Source organism: Lathyrus oleraceus, chromosome 3 (genome assembly GCF_024323335.1).
Source record: "Lathyrus oleraceus cultivar Zhongwan6 chromosome 3, CAAS_Psat_ZW6_1.0, whole genome shotgun sequence".
NCBI lineage: Eukaryota > Viridiplantae > Streptophyta > Magnoliopsida > Fabales > Fabaceae > Lathyrus > Lathyrus oleraceus.
In genome coordinates this window covers 69,246,487-69,262,847 of record NC_066581.1, presented here as the reverse complement: position 1 = coordinate 69,262,847, position 16,361 = coordinate 69,246,487, and the positions used below count along the sequence as shown (strand labels likewise).

The following is a 16,361-nucleotide window of genomic DNA, read 5'->3' as shown; positions in this document are numbered from 1 at the left end:
TGTATCATTCAAAGGTATTGTTTGAAGGATATGCCCATTAAAACCCTAATCAGGGAAGATTTGGTCCTAATGGGCCTTGTGGCCTGACATTTCACCTTGTGGGTGTATTAATCCCTATTTAATTTGGAGGAGGTTCTTGCCCATCATGTCATGCATCATCAATCATGAATTTTGCTTTGTGCATGAGAATCATTCATGGGGCATACATGTCTACCTGCTTAGGATTTCATCTGATCCAAAACCTTGCTCAGGCATCCATGCGTATGCATTCTACTTTAACATTCTTAATCCACTGATTATATTATAAGCTTTTGTTACTTTCAAGTTCATAAGTTCATAGTCTTTAATGTATGATTCATGATTGCATTGGCGCGTTAAACTTTGAGTCCATTATTTGTCATTGTCCTATTGTGATTCACCGGGAATTATAGGCTATTAATTCTTACTTCATCCATGTATCTTAGTCCACTTAATTCATGTGATTCAAATATTTAAAGATGGTTGATTCATGCATAGATTAAACTTGGTTTTTAGTTGAAATGCATTCAAAAGTCAAACTTTGCTTCACATTCAATCTTGATCATTTCACTCAAACAATTGATGATTCATTCATGCATTAGAATACAATGTTCATTACAAAGAGAGAAATAAATAAAAATTACTTTTTTGAAAAGTTGACTTTTGGTCAACTATTGACTTTTGGTCAATTGTTAACTTTTTGGTCTACCAGTTGATCAAAGTCAACCATTACTTTTTTCCCCTAAAACCTGAGTCTCATTACATCTTCATAATTCCATGAGTTTCCATCATTGTTATGAGCAAGAAATCCCTTTTCAAGTTGATCATGCCTTGATTTCACTTTGCTTTTCCTTTATCACCTTGATGTTCTTGTTAAGTTAAGCCAAGTCCAAACATGACCATTACTATCATGCATCATGTGACATTCAGACCAACAATACATCACACATTACATGGGTGTATTCAATTGAACTAAGGCCTAACTCAAAATCATATGACTCATGGTAGCATGGACCAAACCAGAGGTCCTTGATTCTACAAACATTAGTACATTTTCCTGCATTAAGTGCTAAAAGGAAGAAGCATGAGTAGACTATGAGCCAGTCTTCAAACCATGGTCATGAACCTTGCATAACTAGCAAGCCAAGTCAGAATATGCGTTAACAAAAACTCAGGAAACCGCAAAGAGAAATTCCAGACGGATTCAGTTCAACTCAATGAATTTTCCCTACTAGTTTTACATTGCAAAAATACCCAGATGAGTTTATCAAGTCGCAGCCCACAACTCAGTAATGCAGTCAACTTTTAAGTTCAAAAATTAACTTCATGTTCACTTCCAATCAACCTAAATGACCTGCAAGTGTATTATAAATTCAAACCAAATTGACAAACCAGTTCATTCCCAAACTGACTTTAATCTCAATCAATTAACCTCAAGTTTGCTTCCAAACTAGCCTCAAATTCAAACCTAACAGAAGTTGGGATAAAATATTCGAGTCTTTCAAAACATGGCAGGATCAATTCAAAAGCTGGCAATAAAATTCTTAAGTAGATTGTTTCCAGGGGAAAGCATGAGCAAGCTCGATTCCGATTTGACCTGAAGTTGATTTAACATAATACTCTGAACTTTTCTGCAGAATTGTTGCAAGGTTATTTAAGTCAGAATTCGAATAAGTAATCACAGTCCAACAAACACCAGTCCAAATAACTCCAAATTCAAATCAAATTGGCCAGCAAACTTAACTCTAAATTCGACTTCAAATTCAGTTTCAAATGACATTCAAATTGATTTTTCAAGCTAACTAAATTTCACTTACAACTTAGCTCCAAAAATCTTTAATTTCATCTGCATTCGTCTAGATTTTAAGGTGAATTTGAGTGATAACTAACTAGTTGTATTTCTAACCGAAAATGAATTACAGATGAACTTCATTAGAATTTCATTTGGATTTCATAACAGAATTTGATTTCTATAAAATCAGTCATCACTGATCAAAATGGAGAACTTTTTTTCACCAAAGTTGATTCAAAACTCAGAGCAAATCAGAATACTCTCGACCTCTCCCCCTCTCACTTAAAGCTCTATTCAAAACTCCATTGAAGCTTCATCTTGAAGCTTCAAGAAGGGCGAGATAAACCATCTCACCACTCACAATCCAATTTGGAAGAAGGTGTAGAAGATAGAAGAAACAACGAACATATAAAGAAGAAGTGAATCGTGAACGTTACCTGGTTGATAAAGCCTGGTTCGTCCGCATCTCGTCTCCTCCGATCAATACTCGCCGAAATATTTCTCCGTTTCGGAGGTAAACAAAATTTCCTCCGTTTGCTTCAGCATCGACCACCAACATGTAGTAGGAATCCTTAGCAGCATTAACCCCATGGTTTTCATGAAGATCCATGCCTTGACACTAGTTAGTTGGACTTTGGTGCGTTAGGGTTCTTGGCTGGTTACCTTCGTTTGGACCAGTTCAAGTTGATTTTAGACTTTTTCATTGACGTATTTTGATTCCACGCGTATCATTGAAGGGGTGTGTCAGCTCTGTTCCTTGAATGCATTTCTCACCCTCTGCTCCTCTAGCTGACAATGAGTCGGGCTTGGTTTCAATAGTTCTGCGCCCACTGCTTCCTACACCCTATTGCAGGGCTTTCACCCCCAAGGCCGATGATCATCTTTTTTTGGGCTCAACTCTGTTTTTTTTTTCTTTATTTGTTTTGTTAGTGATTGATTAGGATATGTTAATTAGGGTTAATAGAAGTAAATTAGAGTTTTTAATCTTGATTAGTTAGATAGAGGTTAGAATTAGAGTTTGAGAAATATCCGAATTTGATTAATTTTGATCAATCTTAAAAATATTAGATTTTAGTTTAGTTAGGTTTATTAGACTTTATAATTGACTTTAGAAAATAGTTTAATATTTTTAGAATTAGAGCTAATTAGAATTGTTTAGGATTTTGAATTGATTAATTAAACTTTTCATGGATATAAATTAATCCAATATCAATATCCTTGTAAAATGACCATTTTACCCCTTAGGGGTCTATTTTGTTATTTTGACCAATTGCATGCTCCCTTAGGAATAGCCTTTGAATTTAATTCTAACCATTATATTAGGATTAAGCGTAATTTTCAAACTAATTCAAACCTTCTATTCAAGTTGATCAAAAGCAATTTGATCAACTAAATCCTTTGATCTTGTATAACCCCACAATCCATTCAAGTGATCAAAAGTCACTTGATCATTTGATAGAATTATTTCTAACGATGTGGATCTCCAAGCTTCAAGACCAGTATTTCATATAAGATATCCCAGTCACATCGAGCAGCGAATTATACAAGATAAATCAAAGGTCAACACTTGGTAAATACAATTCAAATTGAACGATACGAGCCTTAAGTAATAATGAATGATGAGACGGAGTTTCTCCTACCCTTGTCTAGAGTGACTTTGCGTACGGGGCGTAGGCCCTAGTTATTCAAAGCATTCTCCCTTATTCATAGACTTTAGTGCAATATGAATCGAGTAAACTACCAAGTCTTCGTCATACAAAGAAACATCAACTCAAGGAGCAACAACGATGATCCTTCTTCATCCACTTGTCAGTAATGGTAAGTATCATGCGCCATGAGCCTTAAGTAATAACGAATGATGAGACGGAGTTTCTTCTACCCTTGTCTAGAGGGACTTTGCATACGGGGCGTAGGCCCTAGCTATTAAAAGCATTTACCCTTATTCATAGACTTTAGTGTGATTCTTATCAATCAACTTTCAAGTCTCTTCATATTCCATATTCAATCAATCATTTCTTTTGCCTCAACCATCTTGTTGTCATCCCTAGTGGGTTGAACTACGAAAACTCTGACTTTCTCATTGCACAATGAGAATACTTAGGCAAGAAAACCCAGATTCTTCGCGAGCTACCTTATTTATTAATCCATCACTCTTCATTCATTCAATCAATACCATATTTTTGAGATCAAATATCACTTTTCCTTGGTTTCCACGCACATCCTTTTAGGACGCCTAATGAAAAGTCCGCCTTGTGAACTAAGAGTTGTTTGGCTTATTGCCAGACATTTAATTCCTTTGTTTTTGCTTATTCCAATACAGTGATACCATGCCTCGGGCCCCTTACTTGTTGGTTCATACCAATTTTACTCTTCGGTTCGAGTTTATTCCTTCATGGATCCAAGATATCGTTCTCCTTTGATCTCAAATTGTTTGTTCCCCAACAAGTGATATATTTTTCCTTGTGCTGATCAATACTTCCTTTTGGGTTCCATTTTCACCCTTTTATGACGACCTAATCAATATTCATCTTTGTATCAATAGTTGTTTGGCTTATTGCCATACATTTAATTCTCTTTGTTTCCAGTCATCCCAATACAGTGATACCATGCCTCGGGACCCTCACTTATTGGTCTGTCTGTTTACTCTTTGATTCAAAGTCAGTTTACCTTTATGGATTCCCATGTTACCATTCTGTTGGTACAAGTTATACTTTCAATCAATTCAATCATACTCTTGAAGTTGTTTGTATCGTCAGTCCTTATGGCTTAGACAAATATTTTTTTGTTCTCTTTCCATTCTTTTTCATAGTTCCACGATCTACGATTGCTCTGATTTTCTCATTGCATGATAAGAATACGTAGGCACGAGGACGCGGATCCTTGGCGAGCATACTTCATACTATTCCTTACGCCTTAGGGCATCATCCATATATTTCACGATCCATTATCCACCTTTAATCATTAAACCGCTCACCCCAGTGACATACTGTTTCTTTGAAATCAGATGCATTTTTCTTGAGAATTCCATATATACCCTTTTAGGATGCCTAATGAAAAGTTCGCATTTGTACCTATAGTTGTTTGGCTTGTAATCAAACTTTTAATTTCTTCTTTTTCGGTCTAACCATACAGTGATACCATGTCTTAGACCCCTCACTTGTGGTTTATGCCACCTTCCCTCTATGGTACAAATTCTATTTCTCCTATGGATTCCGATGTATATCTGACCCTTGGTTTCAAATTATACATCTTCATTCACTTGTTACCAAATCATTCGATTCTGTGACTTTGGTCATTCATTCCATTCATCTCCATGATGCATTCATATTCTACCTTCATTCACTCCATGTGGTATACCCTATCTTTAAGCCAAATACATTATCTCTTTGAGCTCCATCTTGTATCCCTTTGTGAACCGAGAGTTGTTTGGCTTATACCCAATTACTTAATTCCTTTCTTTTTCGGTTATTCCAATACAGTGATACCATGCCTCGGGGCTCTCACTTGTTGGTTCATACCAGTTTACTCTTGGATTCATATTTCATCCCTTTTGGAGTTCAAATCATATAATTTTTTGGTTTAGACCATACCGTTATCACATTCTTTTCACCTCCCACCACTAGTTCTTTGAACTACGGAGCTCTGAACTCCTCATTGCACCATGAGGATACGTAGGCATGAGGGCCCTAGTCCTTACCGAGCATTTTATCTATTTATTTTCCTTTTCCCCATTCTTTTGTGAGTAATCTTCATATATAACACCCAATCGAGCAAGAACAATCAAAACGGTTCCATGGAGTACCATGGATATTATGGGTGCTAATACTTTCCCCTTACATAACTGACTTCCTTACCCAACATATTTCTTTCCCCTAGATTTTATCGATGTTTTCCCTTTCCTTCGGGAATAAATAAAGTTCGATGACGACTCTGTTGTATGTTCGAGCGTGCGATATGCTCGGGTATATTTTCACTAGCTTCAACTACATACACATTTAAAATCAAACTTTGGAGGAAAACGTCCTCCATATCCAACAACGTAGGGAGGAGAACTTCCCTCCAGAAGAGATTGAAATTCAAGACCCCTAACCTCTCAAATAAAAAATGAGGGGTGTCTAGGCCATAGAATTTCAAGCCGTCGTCGTTAGCCAAATTTGATAGCCGCAGTGATCCATATGAGCATGTCGCCTCTATTAACATGCAGAGGAAAATTATTGGAGTTCTGATTCTAAAAATGCAAGCTTCTCTCTAACACCTTCAGAGATACTACATTAAGGCGGTACATGGGTTTTCCACAACTCTCGATCACTAGTTACTAGGACTTGGTGAAGAAACTGGTCCATCAGTTTGCAGCAAGGAAGCATAGAAAGATGGCTGCCACCAACCTTTTTAGCATTCACTAAGGCTCTTATGAATCTATGAGAGAGTATCTCGCCCATTTCAATGAGTCAATAATCAAAGTCGTTCACCTCAACAAGAAAATGTTCATAAGAGCATTTTAAAATGGCTTAAGGGCATGCCATTTTAATTAATCCCTCTCCTAGAGGCCTCCAGATTCTGTGGCTGAATTGGTGACATGTGTAGAATGTTATATAAAGGGCTAAGAAAGCAATGTCGAAAAGAAAGCGAGAGATGTCAAAGAATGCACAACTAGTAACCCTGATAGTTCTCTTGCACAAAAAATAAACAAATATGTGTAAACCCACCATTTGATTAATCCTCGAGGGATGAAAAGGTACAAGAGAACCTGTAAGGGTGCTATAGGTATTATAGAAGAACCATTTGCTCACAATTATAAAAAAGTCTCCTAGGGAATAAATAACTAAGCCTTAAGCTCATTGACCCTTTATTGGAGCCCGCCGCTCCTAATAAATATCCTATTGGAAAATCGTGTTTCCTTTGGGAATTTCTTTTATCACCTTGTTTCTCTCATGACCAACTTGGGCGCTCTCACCAAGAGATGCACCAACCTCTCTATGGGGTAGGACTTCTCCGTCGTCTACCAACTCGTCGTCACAGACCATCTTGAATAAGTTCATCTAGCTCTTGTCCAATCTAGGGTGAAACAAGGTTATTTACTCCTTCGCCCACTAAAAATACTAGTAGATGGTTTTCACTAATTCATCATTGAGTGCGGATAAATACCCTTCCAGTTTCTTCAGAGAATAGATTCATCTAGCTCTTGTCCAATCTAGGGTGATGCTTCCATTAGCGATAGAAAGTTTGGATCCCAAATAACCAACAGCTTGGGTATGCTTTTCTTGTTTAACCTGCTCGATCAGAAGACCCTTTAGCAGATGGATCTTTGCCAAGTTTGAAAGCTTAAGGGGAGACATATTATGGATGAGATGGAGTTCAACAGGGAAGTCCTCGAGAAAGGGGAGAATCATATTATGAAAGCTTAAGGGGTTACATATTATGAAAGCTTAACGACATCAAATGCGGGATCCCTCCATAAAGAGGGCTGAGGGAGAATCATGTTTTGTTGGCGAAGGGTCCCCCACCATCATACCTTTTTCAGGGATTGTCATATGATCAACCTATAGACATGACAAGAACTCCAACATTTCTTCCCAATTATAAGGGCACGAAACATCGGGGGGTGTAGTCCTAAACATACATTTCCCCTCTCTTATCATTAGGCCCCCTAAGAGACTCTTAGGGATATTTGTTAGCTAGTGTTCAGCTAGAGGAATTTCAAACATTTTATCTACATGAAATATAGAAGAAAAACATAAGAGTTGTAACATATGAACGATCTCAAAATAAGGGTTTACTTGACTATAAACCTACTCAGGTATTCGTCTATCTTTCTATCTTTCCCTTGATCTAGGGTGATCATGGTATGGGAACTCATGAATTCAGAATCATTCAACATTTGGAAACCTCTTTCTCAATTGGGATGATTTAGTCAGAGTCAAAACCAATGATGATCTTTGGATCTCCTGTCCATTATAGAGGGAAGCGAGAGGCACCATAGATCTGGGTTGCTAGAGGTATGAACTTCTTAGCTATCTGTAGATAACCAGAGCAGAAGACAAAATGAGATAACCAAAGGATGAGAAGGCGTTATGCTCATAATCAGAGACCAACTCATGGTGGTCTTCGTGTTAGTCCTTGATATAATTACTAAATCTTGGACGGGTGAAGGAGAAGTTAGGTCTAGTTTTGTTCTTGAGAGATGGGTCAAAGACTAGTGATAGCAGCCATGTCGAAGAGGGTGGGAGTCTTTATTCCAAAGAGAAGGTGGAAGGTGTTATTCGATCCTTCACAAAAGAAAAGTGATGAAATGAGCCTGTTAGGGTTTTATCTAGGGTCAGTCCTACACAATTGAATTAAATCATATATGCCTTAGTCTTCCCAAAATTGTTTTTTCTTCTTTTCTAATTTTTTCAGCCAATTGATGTAAGCATCTTTGTTGGTGGTAGGATCATAAAAGAAGACACATTAAAGTGAACTCATCAAACCTAACTCATAAGTTGTGTCTTCAAACACACGGGGCTTACAGCAGTGGTAACAAGGGAAAAATTCTTTAGCTGACCAAGTTTTGCAGAGATTCTGGGGACCGGAACCAGAAATGTGTGAACGATACCTGAAGTAAAGAAAGGGATCAACACCTGGGAAGCCTAGATCGTGGCTTATTATTTCTCCATTGGTGGTTCTTGGATGTAGGCACGAACATCAAGGTGAGTCGGAGCAATAAGATTAGCAGTAGAAGGCATTGGAAGTTGTTTCAAAGAGGAAGCCATTGTTTGTTCTAATATTTGAGTTAAGGAAGGAAAATTGTTGAAGATGAAGATTTCAAGAGATGGGAATTCTTAGGTTTCTGAACAAACAAAGTGGTGAAAAGGAAAAAGAAAAAAGAAAGGTGTGTATATAGTCGTTGAGTAAAAATTTTCAATTTCCCTATAGAAATATGGATAAATGTGTTTTAAATATGTATATCAACAGTTATGAAAATATAGTATATTAGCATATTTCATTCATGTAACCAAGGTTTGAAAATTTAACCATTATTCCCTAAAAAACTCAAGTATCCAAGTGAGAGAGAGAAAAATGTTTATGAGGAAAAGATGTATGAATTTGCATCCCTTTTATAATTATGTAATCAAAGAGTTTTTGTTTAAGTTGCTTTTATTTGTTATTTGTTTTATTTCAAGTTCTTAGAACAATCATGTGTTGTTCTTATTGGAAGTTCTTTCCAACTTCTCCTTATTCAAACATTAATATTCAAAGCATAAACATATTTTCTCAAATATTTTGCACAATATACCCTAGGATTTTTTTTGAGTTTAATCTTGTGAGTGAAGAAAAATTGTGATTTAATTTACAAAAAACAACGGTAAACATGAACTAAGTGAGTAATGCAAGAGAATAAGTGGAACTCGAGAATCTAATGGAAGTATGCGACGGATTGAAAGCACGCGACATGAAGAAACCCCCCTATAAATATGGATAATCAAGACATCAACTTAGGATTTCTCCATAGTCTGCAGAGTTGAGGAAAGTTAACTTGGAATTGTAGCAATTAGGTATTAAGTCGTTCTCCACTAAATAATGAAGCAATCAGATAAAAAATCGATAGAGTAGTCACCAATGAAGCAAATCCTCGTTGAAGTATAAGAGGTTGTTACGAGTGGTTAAAGTCCAAAAGACTAGAATATAAGGCTATTATTGACTAAGAGACGCAGATTCTAATGTTGAGTTTGATTCATACATGATTCAGGCATGCGAGGGATATGTGTTGGGGTCACCATGAAGACTGCTTTCTGTAGCGGGGTATTCGTTACCTTTAGATTTATTGACTAAATCAAAAGTAAGCATACAATTCGAGTCGCCACCACACTTTTATTTGTCCAAAGGAAAGGCTAAAATGTGAACAAAAGCCAAGTAAGAAGTTTTATCAACTCAAAAACTAATAAAAATGTCAGAGATCTGGGTAAGGGGGATGGTTATGAAATGGGAAGGTTTTAAGCACCCAAAACATCCTTAGTACTCTAAGGGATCCCTTTTTGCAAATGTGTATTGTAGGTTGGTATTTGTGAAAATATTTGTGCAAACAAGATTGGAGGGATGAGAAAAAGAATATGCATTATATTTACAATTTTGTTGTTTGAATGGATGAACCCATTGCCTACGTACCATCACAAAGGTAGGATAAAAACCTCGTAGTTCGGGGTAAAAATCTCAAAAGATTGGTGAATTGATTTGATCAAAAGCCTTAAGGTATTTTGTTATCAAAGGGAGAAAACTCAACCTAAACCAATAATCCACCATGTGAGGAGAGCTTCAACATACTAGTGAGGGATCCACCTTATAATAAGTATGGAATACTTATAGTCCAATCACTAAGGATAAGGTGAGGTTTACATCAACCACTATGATAACTCAAACATATGGCTAATGTTTATGAAAAAAGGTTTTAACAAAAGATGGCCATTGGAACCACAAAAACAACTTGAAGTGAGTTGTATTTACAAGTTAGAAGTATTCACAAAAATGAAGTCAAAGTTGGATTAAGGTTTATTCACAAATGAGTATTAGAGAAAAGAGTTTGAAAAATCAAAGGCATAAGGCCTAGGTTTCTAATTTGAAACAAAGTCAAAGTTTGCACAAAATGAGTTTGGCTTGGGTTAGAGTGGAGAGAAGAAGAGAAGGGCTAGTCCTAAACATGCAAAGATAAGAGAAGAGATAAAACCCTTGGAGTTCCTTTTATTGAGATCATAAAGATGATTCAAGATGCTCCTTTCCTTTGGACTTAGAAATCATTCAAGCAATCAAAACAAATATTCATTCAAGCTCTTAAGATCTCCATTTGGCTTGTCTCTCTTAACTTGGCTACTCATGACAATGGTCCTTCTTACTATCTCAAGATGGAATCCCTATCATAAGAACAAACATCAAAAAGTTCACAACACAATAAGAAGAATGGACAAAGAATGAGTTTAGATTAGGGGTCCTTTGAAGTCATCTTTAAGATTTAGCATTCTAAAGGCATGAGGCCTAGTTGCTCTTCAACAAGTTTAGCATTCTAAAGGCATGAGGCCTAGTTGCTCTTGAACTCCTTTAAGCATAGGTAAGGTCCTAATTCTAAGTCCTTTCTCCTTTTTGCATTGGGTTCACACAAACAAAGACAAAACAACCACAAAGCAACAACATATTTATATACAATAATGAGCCCAAATGAGCAAAAGGAAAATGGCATAAACATAAAGTATGTGCTCAAATGAGCAAAGGGAAAAGGCAATATGAATAAATGAGCAACAAAATAAATTGCATTAAAGTAAATTACATGAAATTAAATGCTTGAATTAAAGTTAGTAATTAGTAGTTAATGTTAGTGTGTCATAAGACAATTTAGCGCTATGTTAAGCAATCGTAAGTGGACTAATGTAGTAGTCACACCTATCTGAGGCCGGTCAATAAAACTATAGGCAAATAAACACAAGTTAGATATCATGACTAGTAAGCCAAGCTCCTACAACTTGCCATGCCAAAAGAAAAGAAGGAAGGCCTTGTATGGACTTTAGGTTTTTTGCTTGACCAAGAAGCAACCTATCTTGGACACAAAGAAACTCACTTGATCTTTGATCAAGTTGAGTTTGATTTGGATCAAAGAAGGTTAAGCCTCTCATATGTCAAGACCAACCACAAATCATTAACTCATTGGCCAAAATGAAAAGAAGAAGTGAGATGAAGATGAAATGAACAAAAGGAGAATTCAATATGAAATATCAAAACACAATGATCAAATATGAATCAAATCATCATCAACCAATGGTAAACAGAAGAGAAATGAAGATTAGAAGTCAACAAAGTCAAATATTTTTTTTTGGTATTTTGGGAATTAAAATAAATGCAAAATTAAAATGGACAAAGGTCAAACCTCAAATTCAATTCAAATCAACTTAGATAAGTCCAATTAAATTCTCATAGGTCTAACATGGTCAAACAAAGTTTGGCAAATTTTTCAACATTTTTTGAAATCAGAAACTATTTAAAATCAATTAAAAATAATAAAAATAACACATTATGAATTAAAATCTCAAATAAATCTCAAATCAATTAAGAAATTGATGAGACTATTTTTCATTGACTTATCATGATCCATATGTGTTAAGAAAATATTTTTGGATTTTTTGGATATCAAAAAGTATTTAAAATGAATTAAAAACTATTAAAAACAAAATAATTCACAAAAAATATTAAATAAAGTCACAAAAATAATTAAAAATTAGATTATGAAACTAGATTTTTCAAGAAATTTTTTGCCATTGGTCTCATATTTTTGTGACTGCAAATAAAATAGTTATGCATTTTTGAAATTAAAAGGAATTAAAGAAATTAAAACAGAAAAATAGAAAATAGGAAAAATCAGCGCCCATTGGATTGATTTCATTAAATGACGTGGCCTTATCCAATGGCTCAGAGGCGCTAGTGTACCATGGTCCTTAGTCAAACGCGCCACAAATGGAATTAAAAATAGTAAACATAACACATGGCCAGGATTAAAACGTTTCCACAAGATCTGATGGACATGGTGCATCCACGTGGGGATGGTGGTGGAAACCACCATCTTCTCCGGCCAACAAACAACTTTCGGCCACCATGCGCAGGTTTTTGAACCTCAACCAAAATGAACAACTATGGTACCAAAATGAAGCTGGGGTGATGTATATCACCCCTGTAACCTTGGATTGTGCTCAATGTTTCTATTAAGTGAGAAATCTGAGCTTGAAAATCCAGGTATGCAAACTGAAATGGCTCAAATCTTGAAATCAAGACCACCACTGGCCTGCCTCTTGCTCGAGGACTTCAAAAAACAGTTTAAACACAAGAAATTCACATTGTATAACAAGCTTTAGATCAAAACAGTTTGGTGTTATACCTTTGGAGAGCAGCTTTGAACATCACGATTCCTTTAAGCTTTTGCTTCCAATTTGATCTTGAGATGTGATATGAATGCAAGGCTAAGGAATAAGACTTGAAGATTAACTGATTGTGTTGAAATTCAAGCTTGAAATGAGAAATGAAAAACATAAATTCCTTTGAGTGAGGTTAGGTTTTTATTCCAGCAGAGTTTCAGATCACCATAAGGTTGACATTTGAATGAGCATGGCAATGTATTTATAGCTGAGATGGATGCAAGCAAGTGATTTACTCGTGTGCATGAGAATTGGGTCCTCCATGCATGGGCCTGTACAGGCGCATGTGAGGCCCAAAAGTGGATTAATTTGCAAGCTGATATCATTCTGAAGTGAAATGGATGTGCAATTGGCCTTGCATTAGCTTGCATTTCAAGTTTCAAAGTGAATTGCATAGTTGATCATAAATGTTAAGCCCTTCGAAAGTCACACATGGAAAAACCAAACATGATGGTGTGAGTAATGATTGGAAATCTTTTTGAACAAGGAACAAAAGTTATGTTGGGAAAAAATCCATTTGGAGTTTGGAAATTTGTGAAAAATGGCCTTGAAGTTTGAGGTACAAAACATGTCTAGGTTTCCTTTGAAATTTTTTACCAAAAGTGATTAACTTCAAGCCCTTCTATTTCAATGATGCAAGCCTCAAATGGAAAACCCTTCAACATAAAAGTTGTATATATTTTCAAGATGATCAATTTGGACTTAAATTTTGCATCATTTATATTTTTAATGAGAAAGTTATGGGCACTTGAAGTTGGACATTTTCAAAATTCAATGGTTTTGGTCCAAAGTGACCTATAATGTTTTGTATTATCACATGTGTTTATTTTAGAACTATGAAATTTTGTCCAACATAACATTTTAAGTAGACATATTAAGATTTCCAATGAAATTGGTCTCACACCAAAATCATAAAAAATGAAAAAGTTAGGTTCTTGGGAAGTTGACCTAAAACTAGGGTTTCAGTCAAAATGACCTATAATATTTTGAAATTAATGATGACCTTACAAGTTTCAAATGGATTTTTATGAACATGAAAGTTTTTGATATCGTTCTTAAGAACATTTTTTCTCTTGGGGTCATCTTCATTTGACAAACATATCAAAAGTTAGGTCTCAGGGATCCTCAGTTTGGTTAGATGACTTGACTGGTCAACTTCTCAAGGCCAAACTTCAAATCTTGATGAACGAATGATTGAGGATACTCACATAGGATCATATATGTATAAAATAATGAATGAAAGAACTTACCTTGATTAAATTTGATCATAGGTTGAGTTTTCTTCACGAGCAAGGCACAGTCCATGCACAGTTGAATTAGGGTTTCCTTGGGAAACAATCCTCAAGCCCTTTGGTTTATCTTGATCAAATTGGAAAATTGAGATAATTGGGAGACATATATGGTGATTAGGAACTTTGTGGACCATTGTCATGATTTCTTTCATCTTCATTGAGCCACTTCATTGAGCTTAGGAGCCTCCTAGGAGCAGGGGATCACATGGTCACTTGAACTTCAAAACCAAAGAGGTTAGTGACATATTTTTATGCTTTTGGTTAGTAAACAAAATAAGAAAAGCAATAATATACAATACAAGCATGCTTGGTGGTCTCAAACCACTCACACAAGTCCCAACCCTAAGGTTAAGGAGCCACACATGCTATGATCCTTGAGGCAATGCATTGAGCAAATGATATGATGCCATGAGGGATCTTAGGGTCAAAATTAGGGTCTTACACTTTGGTGTTTCATAACCTTATATATCAAGTGCAAAGGAAATTTTATCTGGTAAAAGTAACTAGTGGTTGATTTCATATGGTATGGAAGTAAGAAATAAGGGCCTAGGATGAAGGAACGCCGAGCGGAAGAGCGTGTTTCACCAACAAAGGTGAGAGATTTTTTCGTATTTCAAAAGTTTTAGTGTAGAATTTTAGAGATCTACAATGTGTTGAACTAGAAGAAACGAGATGAAAGAAGAATTTTATGGAAGGGTGTTGATAAACGCTACACTTTCGCCTTGAGACTAAAGGAAAGTATTATCATCAAGAAAGGCTGAAGTGAAGTCTCCCATAAATTTAAAAATCAAACTGAAAGGATTCAAATTGATGAAAGAACTTAGAGAAGTTAGAAGTATGACGTTAGTACGTCTAGCAGGAGACATAAGTGAAATGCGAATTTCGAGGACGAAATTATTTTAAGGGGGAGAGGTTGTAATATTCCAACCGACAACACCGATTAGAAAATCAATTTGTTTGTCAATTAGTGATATTTAAACACCTAGAGATAAAATAGTAAATTTACCACCAAAGGTATTTTGGTCAATAATCAATAATTCCTCATGAAATATTGATTCAAGTGGAGAATTAGTGTGGCAAAAATAATGTTTAAAGCCACAAATTTACTCATTAGGGAAAAAGGGTATGATATATATTTTTCTAGTTAAGTGAAGGGAAATGTGGTCATGTTGTCAAGGTAAATACATGTGTTCATATAGGGATTAGAAGAAAAACTCTAAATATTAGAACCTCCCCTCCCAAAATGAAGAACAATCATGAAGAGAAGAGTATAAGAAGGAAAGAGGAAAAGTAATCCAACTCCATGACTAAATTATTAAGGGTAAGCTCTCCTCTACACGCACCTTCTATCTTTATTCTAGTAATTTATTATCATCCATATTTCTTGTTCCATTGAAAGATAAGAAGCATTAAGGAGGATCTTGGAAATCCATTGATGTGGAAAATGGGAGAAACGAGAAATGGAACTTGATGATGGGAATGCATGTGGTTAGAGAAGGAAAGAGGTTTTTCCCCATTATAATCATCATTATCTTTACCCTCATCAAATTTCAGGTGGGTTTCCCCCTCCTTTAGGCTATGATCATGATTTAGTGGTTTAGACAAAATTTACATGTGTTAGTATCTTTCTTAAATTATTGATAATGACATTCTAGAATTCTAGGGATGTGGATTTGATGTGCTAAGAAATGATGTAATTTAAGTTCTCATTGAGGTTCTTTGATTCTTAAAATCACGGATAATGATTAGGAATGTTTATGGTAGGTTAGGAATGAGTTAAATATCAGAAAAAGGGTATTTTCAGGAAAATTAGCTTGTTAATCAATTACCATCAGTGGGTAATCTGTTACCTTTTAGAAAACTGGATTTTGGGAGTTGTATCAGGGTTGGGAATCAATTAATATTAGTAGGTAATCGATTACCCATTATTAAAATTTATTACAACCCACAGGCAATTGATTACAACTTGAAAGGATGGACTTTTATGAACCAATGCCACTTGTAAATCTTAGCAAACCCTACTTTAAAGAAGTTAATGATTCTAAATATTAATAGAATAATTATAAGTGTGATTTCAATTAAGAATGAGTGTAGAAGGTTTTATACAAGCTTGAGGTGTCTTAGGTTGGTAAAATCCTTAAACACTAAGTATACTTAGGAATGTGCTAAGTGGCGAGTGATCATGTGTGAACTTTACGCTTAAAGAATGAGACTATGTGTTGGTTAATGGATTGGAATGCATCAAGTTAAGCATAAAGAACCCTTAGGTTATTCTTTGAGAGGGATACCTAGGTAACAACGAGGATAATCACTAACTATCATTATCATGTTGAT

The 16,361-nt window shown here is 35.6% G+C and overlaps 2 long non-coding RNA genes across 2 annotated transcripts; one reads left to right on the top strand and one right to left on the bottom strand.

Annotated features, from left to right (window-relative positions):
- Positions 1-583: 583 nt before the first annotated feature.
- Positions 584-2,715, bottom strand: LOC127132599 (uncharacterized). Its single transcript, XR_007806784.1, has 2 exons — positions 2,248-2,715; positions 584-1,649 (listed from the first exon to the last, which is right to left on the bottom strand). It is a non-coding gene; the product is annotated as an uncharacterized LOC127132599 (long non-coding RNA).
- Positions 2,716-15,185: 12,470 nt separating this feature from the next.
- LOC127128921 (uncharacterized) lies at positions 15,186-15,740 on the top strand. Its single transcript, XR_007806083.1, has 2 exons — positions 15,186-15,348; positions 15,427-15,740. It is a non-coding gene; the product is annotated as an uncharacterized LOC127128921 (long non-coding RNA).
- Positions 15,741-16,361: the final 621 nt, after the last annotated feature.